At 35.2% G+C, this 17,740-nt stretch overlaps 1 protein-coding gene across 1 annotated transcript in view; it reads left to right on the top strand.

The window, feature by feature from the left end:
* The window catches only part of LOC149774984 (sialin-like), a 142,979-nt gene that overhangs the window by 84,942 nt on the left and 40,297 nt on the right, over positions 1-17,740 (top strand). The window lies entirely within an intron of this gene.

Raw genomic sequence — 17,740 nt, 5'->3', positions numbered from 1 at the left:
ATAGTGTATATACTGAATACAGATCCAGTAATGGAATGTTTTTGGGTATTCATTCTTGAAACAGACACTAGGGAATATAACCTGACTGTTCTTGAGTCCTAATTTATTAGTGTATGTTGTATATAAAAGGTAATGTGTTTTGGCCAATCCAGAATTTACACTTTTAATTCCTCAGAATTTGCAATTTCATGTCCAATCCAAAAGCCAGATTGTGTGAAAAGCTTTGTCTTCATTCATGTTTTATTCATGTGAAAGTGAACAACAAAAGAGATTGGCAAATAAATCTATAAGAACAATGTAACAAGACAATCCAGGTATTTGTTCCTTGTAATTGCCTGCCTGTATGATAATTTTTGTTTCAGACTAATTTTTTTAACAATATTGTTTTTATGAATGCCAGTTTAAATTAAACTTTTTTTCTCTTATATTTCCCTTGAAAAGTTAAACATAGGACTGTATATTGTTGTTATTTATTTATTTTGCTTTGTTGCATAGTTGTATTGTGCTAATATTTTTAGTGTCATGACAATATTAACTTATATTTTAAACAAGATAAAATAATGATAAAATCACAGACAAATGAAGATGTTTGTATGGGGTGGTGGATGCTACAACAGCCTGAGTTGTGACTAAGCTTAAAAACTTTGCAAGTTTTTTTTATAAAATTATGTGGGGGGTGTCTTATTCTTCTAACAGAAAACAATCACATCTGTAGAATGTACGTGTAAAAACTTGTATTAATCTTTTTAACTACTACATTAATTTAATATCCAAATGTATCAAGCACTTTTAGTACTGTACTGCATGTAGCAGTCATAATGCAAACAAATTGAGCTGGTTACTGGTAGCGGTAGCAATGTTATTTATATTAAATATATTATATTTTTATAATTGCTACCAAAGGAGTCTGATGTTTTATCAGTGAGGTACCATACAATCAGTATGAATACATTTTAAATAATAAAAAAATGTAGTTTCCAGTTTGATATCTGTCGAAATAAAGCATCTCATAATTGATGGAAGTGTTCTTTATGTTTACATGTAGAAAGTATATTTCATACTCTTAGAATTTCTTTTCTTATATAATGAAATAAGTTCATATTTTTGTAGTAGATATGCTTTGTATGTGATGTCCTTGTTTCAAGTCATTGGCTTCTTGCTGTTGTATTGGAATTGGAGATCTAAAATAAAATTGGAGATATGACATACTTGTCACAGACAACTAGTGACAATACTTGCTGGCTATTGCATAATCATCCATGCCATACATATATAAGAATTCTGTATAATTTGACTATTTACCTTACTTCTTGTTATATATATATATATATATATATATATATATATATATATATATATATATATATATATATATATATATATATATATATTTAATTACATAGGGTTGAGAGAATAAACAGAATCCTCATCTCTGTAATGTACTCTCGCGCTCTTGCTGTCTCTCGTGAATAAAGAAATGAAAGTATGGCCTCGAGGTGCAATTATCTGCACTTTGTTCAAACCTTATGAGGTCTTTACTGCTACAAAAAGCAGAATTTTCACTGCACTCTAAAATAATAAATATGCTCTAAACTGATAACATTGTGAATGAGAATATATAAACAAATTAGGGCCTTAAATCTTGCTAGTAAGCAGCTACCCTATTCTGCCACCGTGATGCAGCAGTAAATTAAACAGACAAAATGTTCAAATTAAATGGGGTGGGAAGGGTTAGTGGAAATATAATGTTGTGTAAATACATCTAATTGTATACAATTCGATACATTTTATTTGTTTTGTGCTACTTGCAGGCCACCTCTCTTCCAAATGTTAATACTCTGAGACATCAGCTGCTGTAATTTAATTTGAATGATTTTTTAAATAAGACTCCCAAACATGCCCTAAAGTGGTATAACCTCTTGTTGCTAGGGTCAGGGGATTAGTCATATTGTAAGAAATTGATGTGTCACAGCGCCATCTGTTGTCATAATGAGGCATTATTTTATTCTAACTTCCTTGATTCTAACTTGCAATGTGCTTGATGCTACACATTAAAGTCATGATTTTGGAAGGTGCAATTTGTGTAACTTGTGATATAGCAAGTTTATAAATGGAATGTTAAAACTTGTAATAACTGACATAGCATTTGCCATACGACAAACTACAGAATCAGTTCAGTAGTTGGCAAAATGCAAGATACAATGATGCAGAAGGAAAGTAGATGTAAGCACTTGCAAGCAGCCATTTACAGTTTGCATCAGTGAAATACAGAAAATTCATGACTAGAATTATGAATGTAGCACTTGCAAGCAGCCACTGACAATAATGCAGAAGGAAAGTAGCACTTTAATTGCAAACTGCCACGTACAATCTGCATCAATGAAGAATACAATATACATTGATTGAATTATGAAAGTAGCACTTGCAAGCAGCCATTTACAATAATGCATCAAGGAAGATTACAAAATACATGCATAGAATTATGGCAGTAATCCCCCTCCATAACATTCATGTGTTTGCTTTTGTTGGCAAAACTATATCAGTCTGTTCATTGTGTATATGTAGTGCCACTGACGATAAGTACGAAAAGTATCCAAATATTTCCAGTGACTAGCTCTAAATGATACGACTATTTGATTTCTGTAAACTGTAGGCAAGTTCAGAAACAGTCTGCTTTATCAGTTTAAATGGACATAAAATGTTGACAAAATCAATATGAATGAATATAAGATGCAGTTTTTGTTTGAACTGCATAATCTTGATGAGATATAGTTATCATTTTTGTGCCAGCACCTGCAGTGGCAGCAGCTGCATCATCAGTGTAAAATATGTTGTTGTTGCTCATTTTTAGTAGCACTTTTTTGACTATGTCATGTCGATGAAATAGGAGTTAAGTACCTTTCTCAAGGATACACCAAGACATAGGTCACCTAGACTGGTCTGGACAGATGTCGAACATGTGACCCATGGATTACAAGTCCAAAATTCCAATACTATATGGGCTACCAAGACTTATTCATCACTGTTAAAGATTTTCAGTTTGCTAGAAACCACAAATTTAAGCATCCAACAAAATATTATCTTTTCATGGTAATGGTAGTATGCATTCCCCATTCCAAGAATTTAGGATTAGATAAAATAATGTTTTTTGAAAAAAAGTGAAAATTGCTGCCAATGAAAACAAATGAATTTAAAATATTTTTTAAAATAGCAGCTGCAAATACTGGAATTTGATACACTAGCTGACTATGAATGATGGTTTTAAGGATGTGACTGTTTTAAAAAAGGTTATCTGAGTTAGCTAAACAATGTGAACTGTTGATAATCAGTTTTTAATGAAGCTAAGTTATTTTGCAAACATTACTCATGAAATGTAACTATTCATGTAATCAACTTAAAAGTAATATTTTGTCTGAAATTTTGTATGTTGATTATTTAAAATGCTGAATGTTATTTAAACCTGGCTCATGTTTGCAATGAGCCAATGAAGTTTACAGGGGTCTATTTTTCTTTGATATAAGTAGTTTAATATAAATGTATTATTACTGTGGTCTAGCTTTTTGTTAATTTCATTGTTACTGTATACTACAAAATTTAAAGAGCCACTGAAAAATGTAGTTGTTGTAAGTGCTGTTTAAATAGGAATATTCACTATGTTAAGTATGAATGAAAATGTTGTACTTTGTAAAACCATGTAGAATTTGTGTCTTCAAAAGAAACAATATTGCACTATTTGTGCCAAGTGTCTTGGTTGAGATGTCTGAATCTTATAGTCTCATAGCATATGTGAGATGATCCAATTGGATTTAATGAACACCTTGCAGGATCAGGGATGTGGAATAGACCTTCCTCATCTCATCAATGGAGGCAGTAGTAATGGAGACAATAGCTCAGAGATTAATGTGCCAGACTTGTGACAGAAAAGGTGCAGATTCGAACTCTACAGTTGTAACAGCTTGGGTTGCCTATGATGGTGTGTCCTTTTACAAGGCACTTTTCTGCATTTGTCCAATAACTATATTTCCTACTTGAGTTGCTGTACCATAACTCATGAAATCAAACCAACTGATTTCCATTCGCAAAATTTAGATCTTGTTTAGCCAATAAGTAATTTGGGAACTGATCTGATTCTCGTTAGATAAAAGCTTGGTAATTAATGTATTCCAGCCATTATGGGAAGTAGAGCTGGGTGACACTCAGGGGGATCCACTTTCGCTACATGACTTACAGATTTTGAAGAATCCAGCATTATTATTGAAGCAACTGTATACATGAAAACGTCCCAGTTAGGACTACCAATAGGTTTAGAGAATAGTGGTCTTTATAAGTCTGATTTAGAAAGGAAAGTTAAGTCTTCTATCAAGTAAATGGGAGTTTTTTTAACCACACCTTTATTGATGTGTGTTCTGTTTCAGGGCTGGTTGTAATACTGCTATCACAAGTTGAGGTGTACAGTCATTATGTCAGTGGAGCATAAAAAACTGATCTAGATAGCAGTTACAAAAATGCAATGCCTGCTGCTATTGCATTGCTTTTCTTTTCCTTCTTGCTAAGTCCCCAGTCCCAAGTTAAATATTCCCTCCTCAGGTAGTAATTTGAGGTCCAGAATCGAAAAGAACATCATCCCAACCCAATTTTGTAGTCGTACCTAATGTATGAAATATCTTCCTGTTTTTCCTTGGACTATCATGCAAGTAAACACCTCATTTTGTGCAAAGAATTTGTTTTGGAGTGGGGCCAATCATGTACCTTTTTTATAAACATTTTCAGTTTAAATCTCCAAATCCTTACATTAATTGTTTTTGTGTATTCTATTCTAGCAGTTCTTCTTTTAATTGTTCTCCATTTTTATTATTAGTTTTAGGGTAAGTATTATATAACCTTGTTTGGTTCCTAGTTATATTGTAAATGTTTCTCTTACAGCAGATATCTGGTGGCCTAAGTGGTTAGAGCATCCGCCGGGGATGCAGGAGGTCATGGGTTTGAACCCTTGTCAAGTCATACCAGATACATTTGAAAATGGAAGTAACAGCTGTCTTGCTTGGCTCTCAGCATTAAGAGGTTAATGTGAGGACTGGTTGACCTCTTGTCTGGATAATGTGAGTGGGTGGGACATGATGCTAAATGTATGTGACATGATACCCCAGTGCTAGACATCACTATAAACTGTCACATTGAAGACATTGTAGTGATATGGCTTAATAATTATTAAGCTATGTTGAAAATCCAAATCAAACACACACTATCAGCAGATAAATATTTTGCAAGATGTGAGTACTTTTTGGGATAAGAAAACCACTAGAGACGCTCACCCCACCAGTCATTTATGTATTAATTATACATACACAGACAGATGTTTTATTTCAGCTTGTGGATTGATGCATGGTGTGACTTGGCAGAAAGTTGTCATACTTACTGAGATAGGAAGAAAGGTCTCACCTATCTCAGGACAATGCATCTCCTTCCAGGGATGGGTTTGGAACACTTACACTGTTAAGAAAATCTTTGTGCACAATGGGACAAGAACCAGGGGCAATTTAGTTTGTTCAAACATTGCAAAAGACTTTGGATCCTTGATGATCATTTTGATCTTATCAGTGCCTGTTGGGAATAATTATCATAGCATGGCCACTTCCAGGGAAGGAATTGTATCAATACCTGAGAATGGGTTACACCTAACCAGCATGGATGAACAGTGCACTTGTGAAGGAGGTAAAGTGCTGGTAACCAATAGGGCATGTTTTGCCTTTCTGAAGACATCAGAGTATGTGGGCCACAACTCACCTACAAGTTTGTTGGAAGGGATTGTCAATTCCATTCACCTAGGAGAAAGGCGAGTAGGGTTTGTTCTGTTACCACCTGAGGTGGTTATGGGATCATGAAAATCCTGTTTCAAAGACTCCATTTCCACAGCTGGAGACCAGAAAGGACAGTCCTGTCTTGCTTTAGGACTGAGTGTAGGATGACAATAACCTCTCTATTCTGGTGGATGCTAATGAGATCCCAAAACTAGTTTCAGCAGATCCTACCCATCTTTTAGAGTTGGGTGAGCCTTCCTACATCTTGGGTCAGGTGGAGGAAGAGGAAATATAAACTCCTCTCCTGATGAAATCAATGGAAATCTTAGAGCTAACTGCTTGAAACCTCGTGACAATAGCCTCTAGTGATGATCTATTTTGGCTACTTCCTTCAGTTTGTTGCTGTGACATTGAGGTACACTTGGCTAATGTCCATGGCACTTTCTGTGGATTTTTTTGCATCTCTGCAGAGATGCCTCCTTGGAGACATCAAAGTTCTAGCTGTACTACAACAAAAAACTGTTGATGACAGCACTGGTTGATGTGGAGATGCCTTCCAGTGGTCTGAACCATTCATAGCATCACAGCATTTGAGGAACCAGCTCCAAGTCCATCAAACCTGACCAAGACAAATGTACCCACTCTGATCAACTGATCTCCCAAGTTTATCAACATGGTTAACTTCAACAGCCATACAAGCAGCCTTAGTTCAAAACTCCCTCCTGCCTGTCTTTCACTAGATGAGGCAGTTATAGATGCCAAAAGTATTAGTGTTTGGGCACCTCCATCCCTAAGGAGGGAGGCAGTCGGCCCTAGGGAATCAAGCCCTCATTGTCCTCTTTCCTGTGCCCCTGTACGAGCATGACTAGCCCTCTTTTCAGAGGCTTGACCAGCCATACTGGACAATATGTGGGTTTTTTCCACCTTAAAGGAAGGTTACTGGCTGCATTACAGAACATCATCCCCTGTTGTTGACCCCCATATTGTTTCACTAGATCCATCTTTTAAACTGAGGAAAGAGGTGTATGCCTTTCTTTGGAAGATCTCATTGCGAGGGTAGTGATGAACTAAAGTTATAGTCTCAATTCTGGAATCTGGAAAGGGCAAAATATTTCAGCTCATTATCTACCTTTCTTCCTCAGTCAAGAATGTCTTAAGGCCCTGCGCAACTGAGTGGTCTCCATTGATCTATATAATTATTACCTTTATATTGCTGACTTCCTGTCTCAAAAAATACCTCCAGTTTTTTCTCAGCTAAGAGGTTTTTCGATTACGGACTCTTTCACTCAAACTGCTACCTGCAGAGCCTTTACCAGAGTGATTTGGGTAATAGCAGCCCATTTGAGGTCATTAGTGATTCCCATTCTTCACTGTTTCAATGAGTGGTTGATACACAACTTCCTCAGACCTCTCCCTCTGTGTCTTATCCTCAACCAAGATAAACTGGATCTTATCCCTTCTCATAACTTTGCCTAAATGGGAAAAAGCTTCTCCAGTAATCAGTTGATAGTACATGTTCCACTCGACAGGACTGCTTATTTTGTGCATCATTGTGGATCTTATGGCCATGACTATAGAGTTGGCTTGCATTTACTTTATCATCTTGGAACTGAAGATGGCTACATCATTAGATCACAAGGGAAATTTCACTTACACCTCTCCAGTTTCTGCAGCTTGCAAAGGGAGGAAAGTACAAGGATATGCAGTTAGCTCACAGATTCCCTTGGGATTGATTTTCACCACCACCTGAGTTGGTATCTAGATTACGACCAGTTCCTGAATGGAACTCTGATTCACAACCTATTATCTCCACTCTGTTCTGCAGACAGAGGACCCAGAGGAGGTAGTTGTTAAAGCACTGTGGAAGAATTGAACCATTACTTCACAACCATAAGATGTGGGTAGTGTTTCTAGCCTTACTGGGGTATGTTATCATTGAAAGGTGGCATTTTATTATGGACAACATGTCAATTGCATCCAGGAGGTACACATGCTCCTTTTCTTTTCACACAAGTCAGGAATCTCCTCATTTTCAGAGAATATCACTCTCAGAGTCCACCCTTTCAGGGCAAAAGGAAAAATCATAACAGGAGCCTCACAGAATTACCTCTGGACCAGTTGGTGGAAGAGTAAGATTTTCCAGTTGTTGGGAAGGTCCGTTGTGGACTTGTTTGTTATGAGAATAAACAATAAGCTGCCTCTTTATGTCTCTGACATGTACCAGATCATTGGTCCTTGGTAGTCTATACTTTTTGCCTGAAGTAGGATCATCATTACACTTATGCCTTCCTACCTGTCAGATATAATTCTGCAGATTCTACTTCAGGCCAGGTTCTCCAGGTGTAATCTCTCCTGATAGCCCCACCATGGTCCACATGATTGTGTTAATGAATCTTCTCAAGCTGGTGGCAGATGATCCAGTATTTATGATGCAAAGTGGAGAATCTTCTGTAATTGGTGCAGCGGTAGATCTGTTGATCTTAACTGTCCCCCATTAACTGCACTCACTAATTTCTCTTCCTTTCTGAGGAAAGAGAATGTTTACTATGCACCTAAGGATACTCTTAAGGTTGCCTTTGGGACAGATCCTCACCTATCATATCTCATCAGGTATTTGAGCTTCAGAAATTAGTTTCTTGCTGATCATTGCTTTGATGAAGCCTTTTCTTATGTTCATTGGGCATTATTTATGAACCTTGATCGAAGCTCCAAGAACCATACCCATAAGACACTTTTCCATCGCATCAGCAAGGAGAATGAGTGAATCCATGCCTTGTCTATGAAGAAGAGTTGCTTACAGTTCAAAGATAACTGTGATACAGTTCATCCCCATGCCAAACTGGATTTCTGGCTAAGAATCAGCTACCATCAGTCTCCTGTTCCTGTTGCGATTCCCAGTCTCAGTTGTATCTATGTTGGCAATGAACAAGATAAACTACCCAGTATGGGCTTTTCGATTTTATTTGGCTTCCTTAGAAAGGAAAAGAGAGCATCTCTTCTCTCTCACAGGGATTCCTCTGATAATTTGGTGGCCACCATTTCCAGGCAGAGTGTCCTTACTATCAAGAGAACTTATCAGTACCTCAGAAGGCTTTTTCATGAAAATTAAAACCATAAAGTTAGAGCCAATGATGCATCTTGGGCCTATTATTCAAGTAGGATTCAAATGGTTTTTGTGCAGCAATCTAATCAAGCTGCTGGTAGATAAAGCCCAGGAGATTACCACAGGTTCAAGACCTGCTGTTGCAGCACATTTTTGGACAATAACATGCAAGTCACCTTCTGGTGATCTGACTCTACCAAGTGATGCTTCTGCCTCCTATCTTTGGTACACCAGTAAAAACAAGTATTCCTTGGGTCCAGTTGTGGCAGAACAACATGCTGTAAAGTCATCTACCAGCTTACAGTAGGAAACATTCCTACAACAAAGGTAAATACATTTTTCTTGTACCAGTTTTTGTTTTGAGGCCGCCAGCCTCCCTCATGACTAGTACCTTTCTCAGTGCAACAGTTACTGCAGCTGATGATATATTACTGCTATTAAAATGAAGTCTTTTGTGTCGTTAAACTAATTTTAATTATGTTCCACTTACCTGCTGCTATCATAATGATTGCCTCCTCCGACCCTGCTCTGATGTCCAATAGTTTTGGGAAAAAAGTCAAAAAAGGAAGATATTCCATATTGTTATGTATATTTAATTTGCATTTCATGTTTGTTATATTTTTCTTATTTTTTTAAATTTCATTTTATGCTTTGGAAAATTGTATATTGGACTTGACCTTGACCAAAATCAAGTTCATTTTCTACCTGAATCGTTGATTTTGTTTAGAACTTATGTAAACATCTAATACATAGCTAATATTATCTTTATGTTTATGGGTTAACTATTAGGATTGTTATCAAGGTCATTGTGTTTTCCATTTTCTTTATTATAATTTTAGTAATAAACCTTCTAGTTATGAATAAGATTTATCTTGTAAACATTTGAAACCTTCCAGAATGAAATTTTCAATTAGGTAGTGGGGTTTTTTTTAGAAAATGATAATTAACCCCTGAGGATAAGTAGAGGGCTACATACTGGTAATCTTGTTTTTCTAGAAATTGGTTATTTGTGCTGTAAGATCTGAGCAGAATCAGTTTTCTTATTGATATGTCCAATGTTTCATTTGGGCTGGAATTTATTTATTCAAATTATTTAATTCAGGGTACTATTCTATGGAAATACAAAGTGCTTAGAAACAGCATTCTTGGAAATAGACTTGGATTTATAGTGAAATTTCAAATAAGGATATATTCTTGGGTTGTATTATTGTAATTCAACAAAAGACTGTTGGCACATCACTACAATACGGGTCACCAGAGGCACATCAATACTTCCAGCATTGGAATTATTTTACAATACCACTTAAGGTTGTTTGGAAAATTTAATCATTAGGTCTTGTGTTCAAACTTCTAGGATTATTTGGGATTTAATTTGCAATACCATAAGTTCTTTTTACATTTTTCACTTTGTGGTGCAGGGAAAAGCAATTAAACATTAGCAGATAAATATTGCATAATTAAAACTAGTTTTATCGCTCCAAGACTACATAAATATGACATTAAAAGCACCAACGAGTTTCTCAAATCCTTCAACACAAGATTATTATCCACATTTGGATATATTTAAAAAAAATCTTTAAACAAAATGACAAAAAAATTATTTTTCTGGCAAAGGGAGAGTAATGACACAATGATTTCAGGAATTTACTCATGTAAAATTTACATACTTATTTGTATACATGTTAGAATTGGAGGTTTAACTTGATAAACTCACAAATAGGTTAATGGGAATGAACAATTTTAATTTTAATTTTCTTTCCATTCTAAGCTTGTAGCTAGTAGAAAGCTGTATAATTTTCTTTTCAGTTATTTTACACTTGCTATAAGACAAAATATAGTATACTATATATGATGTTGTCCATCCGTCTGATAACAATTACATCTGGGTGCCCCATCATGTAAAGTTAAAAAAATTTGTGGATGGCTTGCTTGTGTAATAAGGAAGTAACTTATCTACTTTTGGGTCAAAGCCTAGGTCATTGTGACAGAAGGAAGAATAATGGTTCTGCACATTGATACTAGTCCTACATCACAGATCTGACCAAACTTTGTGGATGAGATAGACATAGACTAAGGAAAGTCAAATGGCAAGCTCCCTGTTGCTTAAAACTGTTGAGTCTGTGTACATGTAGTTTTCAGCATAGGATCCTGTACAGATTATATTAATTGTTTATATTAGTGCTAGTCAGGCACTGTCAGAAAGCATCAGATTTACCCCAGACAGAGCACAAATTTCATGACCAGAAGCTATTACATTTGCAATTTTATGCTATTTTCCTAGTCTCTGAGAGACAGCCAATAGACTGTATTTGTGAAAGTATTGTAATTGCAGCATGCAAAATTATAGCTAACTGATCTTGGCATTTACAAATGGAGATATTTCAGTCATCATTGATATACTGGTAATGTGATATTTACGAAATGCTTTCAGGACAACTCAAAGTTTTAAGTTATGTCTGTGTGATATTCAATCCAAATTATTATATCATACAATATATGCATCAGTATGCTTTGTAAAATTCAACAAATAATTTATTTCCCTTATATACAAAGTGAAAACATAACGAAAAAAAGAACTTTTAGTATTGCAAATTAAAAATCCCAAATAATCCTAGAAATTACAGACACATACCCTAATGACTAAAGTTCTGAATAAACTTTGATAGAAATCCAAATTAAATCTAATGCTGGAAGTGTTGAGGAGCCTATAGTGGCCCATATAGTGTTGATGTGCCATGTCTTTCATTGGATCAAAACAATATAATACAAAAAAATTTCCTTATTTGAAATTTCACTATCAATTCAAGTAAATTTCCAGGAATGTTATTTTTAAAGAGCACTTTGTATTTCCAATGAATAAATAATTTGAATTAATAAATTCCAGCCCAAATGAATTACTGGACAAAACAATGTTACAATTGATTATGCTAAGATCTTAAAGCATGAATGATTGATTTCTAGAAAAATAAGATGATTTAGTCCTCTACCCAACCTTGGGTCACAATTAGCATTTTCAAAAAAAAAAAATGGTTACCTAATGGAAATTTTCCTTCTAGAATGCTCTAAATCTTTACAAGAAAAGATATTAGTTATAATTACAAGTCTGTTACTAAAACTATAATATAAAATGTTGTAAACAACAGATAGACCTAGCATTTCATGGGGAATTTTCGAAGTACTAGTCTCAGATTGAGATAAACATGTTTACTACGGAACCAAAATCAATGATATAAGTCAGGAAAAATAGGTGCAAGGGTTATAAGTGACATCAGGTACAAGGGTTATAGTGACGTTAGGTACAAGGTTTATGCTGACATCAGATACACGGGTTATAGTGACATCAGATACAAGGGTTACACTGACATCAGATTCAAGAGTTATACTGACATCATATGCAAGGGTTATACTGACATCATATGCAAGGGTTACACTGACATCAGATTCAAGAGTTATACTGACATCATATGCAAGGGTTATACTGACATCATATGCAAGGGTTATACTGACATCATATGCAAGGGTTATACTGACATCATATGCAAGGGTTACACTGACATCAGATTCAAGGGTTATACTGACATCATATGCAAGGGTTATACTGAGGTCTGATGCAAGAATTATGCTGACAGTAGATACAATTGTTACATTGACAAGCATTCAAATGCATGTGAGACACAAGCATATGTGAACACTTCTGAGGTGCACTGATGCAGATTGCAAGTTTTAAAAATGTCTTTGGTCAGTTTTACCATTTTTATTAATGTACAAACAAATTGTGTGGAATGTATGCATACCAGTGATGCCAGAAATGAACCATTTTACATTCCACATCAGTGTTTCTTCAAACATGTAGCTTAGTTAGTATAAGCACACTTTTAGGAGTTGGTCATTGTGTTTAAAATATTACATTTTACTGTAGCATACACAATTTATTATTCTGTGAGCAATGAACTGTTTGATTTAGCAACTGACAGTTGGTGCCATATATAATCTGGTTGATTCAAAAACTAACCGTTGGTGCCATATATAATCCAGTTGATTCAAAAATTGACAGTTGATGCCATATATAATCCAGTTGATTCAAAAACTGACGGTTGGTGCCATATATAATCTGGTTGATTCAGAAACTGACAGTTGGTGCCATACATAATCTGGTTGATTCAGAAACTGACAGTTTGGGCTTTATTTAAGCTGTTATAAGTTGTTTGATTCAGCAGCCTGCAGTTTGGGCATTATGTAAGCTGTGTGATTGGCAACTTACAGTTTGGGTATTTATGTCAGTCAGTAAGATTGCTCCAGTGAACTAAGGTTTCTCTTGATGTAATGCAATTCCAACTCTAAATAAAAATTGTCTATGATCCAATTCAGCTGAAACTGCCATTATCAATAGAGTTATGTACAAGTAACTCTGAACTATATACATATGTTGGATAAAGAATCTGAAAATGATACTTATACTAAAAATAATAGCAGAATAAAAGTACAACAATTAATATAATTAATAAACATTGTATTTATGAGAGGTCACTGTTGATCTACTTATTTGGAAGCGGGGTGTAAATTAACTCAGTTGCTGAATTGTAAACTTACCATTATGCTGCTGGCTTTTGTTCATGTATGAAGATTTTATCTAAACAATATGTAAATATTGTTACGTTTACAGAGAACTTTTTTTATTAGGGTTTAATTCATCATTTCACACAAAGATATTAATGTATACTTTGTAATTATTTTTAACAGACACAAGATCTGGTATATAATAATAAATGATGACTGGTGGTAATGTTTACAGGAAGGTGTTAAGCCATGGTGGCTCAGTGGTTAACGTACTAGATTTTTGCAACCAAAAGGATGTGGGTTCAGATCCTACCATTGGAAAGACAGGGTCAGCTTAACTGTGATGTACTTTACTCTAATTGCCTTGGCATTAAATAACCTACCTGTCTAGCTGTGCTTTAATGCACCAAACCAAAACTATAAAATAGCAAACTATTGGTGGGGGGGGGGGAGTTGCAGGTAATATAATTATTAAACATATGTGTGCTTATGAAAGTGCATGCTAAGGAAGCTTCACCATAGTATGATAATAGTCTAACCTTGACGTAATTTAGTCAATATTGTTTTCTTATTTCATCAACAAAACTTATTTAAATATTGCTGATATTGGAAAAAGGGGGGTTAATGGCTTATCGATGGGCCAGTGTCTAAACTTGAAAGTTTTTAAGTCTTTTTGTTGGCTACTGTAATGGCTTTAAATCTTGAGACTCAAAAAAACATTCTTTTTCCATGTCCTATTATTAGACATATGCACGTACAAAAATCATGTTCGATGTCCTGACACTTATTAAACTGTTATAAAGTACTATGATTGATTTTGTTATTATTTTGCGTGTGCATATATTCTGATTTCTCCAACACGAAATTAAATAAAGGTAAATACAATGTACAGACTTCATAATTCGCTGGCCAGTTGAGTTTACCTGGGAGACCAGGCTCAACTATAATGTACAGTACTTACAAAGTGCAAAGCATGCATAGCATCACTTAAATCCTTACTTATTCCCAAACATAGATGCAGATTTTATTTTATTCATTGTTTCGACCAAATTGCATTCTTTCAGATAACATTTCAGCTAGTCTTTAATAGCTGTTTCATTTATGTTGAATCACGCGCTCACAAATTACTTATTTTCAATGATTTAAGCGATCCTACAAGCTGAGGTAATATTTATGAAAAGGTATGCATGTTTAATTGTATAAGGCACATAACCAGCATAACTTACATTTCCACGAAGAGTGGTAATAATAAAGGCTAAAATGCTCATTATAGATCAACTAAGATCATCATGAATCTATTTTAGTTTTGTGTTTTGGCTGAACAACATCATAACTTTCTACACAATGGAAAGCTTGATGTTTCGGCATCTCCTTTGTTGATAGTTGGCGGATTTGTCTTTTGTTTTCCGACAGCAATATAGGCCAGTCAATCATTAAAACCCAGAAATTGGCTTATGTAAGAGGAAATTTTGACCGGCAACTATATCATTACATTGATGTGCAATTGCCTTTCATTCCATAATATTAGCAAGATTACCGTAGTTTTGTAAAATGGGTTGTAAGGAATACCTGTCAACTTCTCAAAAGCCAAGTAGGGAGACTGAAAAAAAGTATATGGAGATTGGGACCGAAAATCAGGAGTTTGTTTTGTGGCATTTTAAAGCCTTGTTTTCACTAAATATTGACCGATCTTCCAGGTCCAATATGCATGAAATTCGCAAAGGACACGCAGTTTCTCCCTGTGATGCACCTTATTTCCCCCCAGGATGTGTCCTATTTTCATATTCTGGTCAGCTGTGGCCAAACTGCACAATAGCTAAAGGTTAGTCTTAAATAAACAAGCAAGAAAGCCAGCGTGACTAATTAAAAGTTAATCCTTATTGATGCAACTATTCTGAAAAGTATTTGAAATGAATCTATACTAGATCTTACTATACCCTCCACCATTAACATGTACAGATTTTGTTATAATTTTGACCTGGATGTCGGCAGCCAAGAGACAGTCATGCACAGATGACTCATCTGAATGGTTTATATTCCTGACTCAGCACTTGATGCTGATGTTCGCTGTTGGGCTGTTGATCATGCAAGCCATCAAAAACATCAGTCTGTTATTCAAGAATTAATGAAGGCTCAATACCTGCTTTAGTCCTGAATATGATCTCATTCCGGGATGGTGTATTGAACAATATTGCACTCCAATAGACCATACCACATGACCTGTTTAACTACTTGGATTGTGTAGTTGCAATAATATTAATAGTCTAGTCTGTGGACCTGAGTAATCATTCATTGTTGGTCTATAATTTCCAGGTTAAATTCAGTGGTTCTACTGGTCATGGACAATTTTTGTGGAGACACTGTATTGTTGTGTCTGTCTATTATAAGGACTCACGGTACTAATTCAGTTCCCATAGTAAACCTATGCAAACACCATGATATTAGAAATTCAATAACTTAAAATTTTTGAGTGCTCATGATCATACATATATTTATCAGTATAGATGAAACATGGATGTCAGCTTCTGTGTAGAGGAAAGGATATGAGCCGCGGCATTTTCTTGACCTGCATGTGTTTGAAACATGTGCTTTCAATTCTGCACCAAAGAGTCAGGTGCTAATTTTAGTCATGAGTGTTCCAAACTCAAGACTGTTAAAGGACTGAAATTCCATCAATAAAACAATGTCTCTTTTTTTTGCTCACTTACAACTAGAATGAGCTCTCAAAAGATTCTTTTTCCTACAAAATAACTTACATTATTAACCAATCATGGTCAGCCCAAACCCATAAATACTCTATTTTAGGTTCACCATTTCCAGGCTGGTTCCCATTTTTCCATACCATTAGTACTGTGTGTCCTGGGGCCTTGAGTGGCCGAGTGGTCTAAAGCACTTTCCATTACGAATCACTGCCATCTCACCTCTGTCTGCGTGGGTTTGAGTCTCCGATTTGGCCAACGTGGGTATGTGAGAAAGCTTGCCAGTAGCTTCTCGTGGGTCAGTGGTTCTTTACTGGGTTTTCCCCGGGTTCTTCCTCCACCATTAATACTGGCCGCCATGTATAGCCTATCGTGTGCTGAAAAATGGCATTAAACCCCACAAAAACAACAACAACAACAACCATGTGTCCTATATCCACCCTTGATTTTGTTGAAAGCCCTAAGTAGTTCAATACATAAGTAAGCAATGTACATAGTCCTGTTTGTCAAAGATTACATTTGTGAATATTACATTATATTACATGTTCGTCTTCACCTAAAGATCAATAGTGCATTTCAGGCAACATTTAAATACTTGATCTTTATTTAAGAAAGTAAGAAAAAATATTAAACTAAAGCTGTCTTATAAGAATCATCTTTTTTAATATCACCATTTATTGCTTTTCAATTAAATGCTGAAATATATTACCAGCCTTGTCATATTATGTAATTAATGAGTAAATGGTCAAGGTGACCATCTATATGTACATGTGTTATTACAGAAAAAGAGATTTAAATGACAAAAATTACCTAAAATTACCCCCCCCCAAGACATATTTTAAAACTAAATTAAAGTAGACGAAAGTCCTTTAAAATGCAAAATATGAACTTTCAAAACACTCACTGAAAGAAATTAGAGGAATGCAAAGTCATGAGAGGTCTTCACCATTAAGCATGGTGGAAAGAGCTCAGTGATCATATCTGAATCATTATGTTTCAAAACACAACTAGGAAATATCGTATTGTTTACTGTAATTACTCTATAAATGTTAAATTGTATAAATTTTATATATGCTTCACTTAGATATAAACCAAAGTGCTAAACACTCCACCTAACATAGTCAACTCTATACACTGTTTCCCCTTCCCCCTTCTTGGCAACAGTTGATATATCTGAATATGCATTTAATATCCTACCTAAAGTCACTCTGTGGTTTACAAAATGTATTAATTTTGCCTGTTATCCATAAATAGAACCATGTGATTGCATTTATAGTAAAGTAAATTGCACTTGCAAACCTATGCAAATACCATGGTATTAGAAATTCAGTAACTTAAAACTTTTGAGTGCTCATGATCAAACCTATAGTTATCAGTATAGATGAAACCTGGATGTCATGTTCTGTGTAGAGGAAAGGATAATCATTGAGACGCGGCATTTTCTGGACCTGCATGTGTTTGAAACATGTGCTTTCTTAATTCCGCATCAGAGAGTCAGGTGCTAATTTTAGTAATGAGTGTTCCAAACTCATGACTGTTAAAGGACTGAAATTCCATCAATAAAACAATGTCTCTTTTTTTTC

This window comes from Sinohyriopsis cumingii, unplaced genomic scaffold (genome assembly GCF_028554795.1).
Source record: "Sinohyriopsis cumingii isolate HCF-2022 unplaced genomic scaffold, ASM2855479v2 utg000043l, whole genome shotgun sequence".
Classification (NCBI taxonomy): Eukaryota; Metazoa; Mollusca; class Bivalvia; order Unionida; family Unionidae; genus Sinohyriopsis; species Sinohyriopsis cumingii.
The sequence above is the reverse complement of the archived record's forward strand: the minus strand, read 5'-3'. Positions and strand labels throughout refer to the sequence as shown.